Genomic DNA, 1,459 nt, shown 5'->3' with positions numbered 1-1,459 from the left:
GAGATGGTTTTTTCACCCGGCCCCTCCTCCTCAGACTTGACGCACACGCAGGTTGCCAGATTGACGACACCAACAGGCACGAGCACACTTGACCATGATTGAAATGAAATACGCTGTGTTTTCCGCTTACTGGCAACCCGGGTGCCGAAATACAATTGGGTAAACTGGCAGTGGGCGGGTTTCACAAACCAAAACAGAGACGACATTCGGGCCCGGAACGCACATTTTCAAAGGAGAATAACTGACTGTAGCATTGTTTTTCTGATAGACAAGTAAGTTAACTTAGCATGTTTCTTAAATATCTGCAAACATATTATGGTATAATATCTATATACTCTATATTATCTTTTAGATTAGGATCTCTTCTTTCAAACAAGACCGTTTCCACGTTTCTGTGTGCTTCCATCGGTGAGATATATAGCCTTTTGTCCAGGTTCAGAAATAGACGGTCGTCTGGAAACAGGCGCTCTTCATATCCAAATATTTGAAAGATTCTTTTTTTCTGGTACTTTTTGGCATCTAGTGGCATCAAACAAAGTAAATTGCAGAGAGTTGTGCCTAATAGAACCTGAATTACAGATTTTCAAAAAAATAATTCGTTTTAAATCTCCAAAAGTGCCTATGTTTTTTTTTTGTGTTTATAGTAATATTTGAAAAGTATATAATGTTATTTATAAAGAATTACACTCATATTTTGTAGTTCAAAGGGTTTTCTTTACAATGAAACCATTTTTTTTTTCATTTCCTCCATTGTATGTGTGCAGGGTAAACATTTGAATTTGAGTATGTTAAATTTAGGCGAAAATACCAAAAAACGCCCTGAGCTTAAGTGGTTTTAACTTAGCATGTTTCTTAAATATCTGCAAACATATTATGGTATTTTTTATGCTTTAGTAGAGTCAAAAACTTACAGCACCTTTAAAAATAAAAACAAAATATTTACCCTAGCAATCCAAATGAATGAATGAATGTGTCCACTACTACATTCCATTAACAAATAGACATTAAATGCAATCAATATCCAACAATAAATTCACAAATCATTGTTATCTAAAGAATTGGAACTGTTTAAATCTCACAAATGTTGATTTTCAGATATAAGGTGCATATTAATATGATCATAACCATTAAATAAATGTATTAGAGATTTAGTGATATGTATTGGTTAATATGGAAGCAACTTGCCCATATATAATATTTAAAAGCATTTCATTGACGCATTTCTGTAAACTCATAAAAGAGATATTAGAAGTAAATACGAAAAATGTGACCAGCTATCACAGTTTTCCTTGAACTTTCCTTGAGGCAATACAATATATCACAGCTGACATGTTTTATCTGAAATACGTTCCAGCTTGAAGGCCTCGAAGATCAGAACATGATTTTCTTCATCCAAGGCCAGATAGATGCTTGTAGAACCATGCATGCCAAAGGTCTGATGCGGGGGGGGGGGGGGGGG

This window comes from Sinocyclocheilus anshuiensis, unplaced genomic scaffold (genome assembly GCF_001515605.1).
Source record: "Sinocyclocheilus anshuiensis isolate Anshui unplaced genomic scaffold, SAMN03320099.WGS_v1.1 scaffold329, whole genome shotgun sequence".
Classification (NCBI taxonomy): domain Eukaryota; kingdom Metazoa; phylum Chordata; class Actinopteri; order Cypriniformes; family Cyprinidae; genus Sinocyclocheilus; species Sinocyclocheilus anshuiensis.
The sequence above is the reverse complement of the archived record's forward strand: the minus strand, read 5'-3'. Positions refer to the sequence as shown.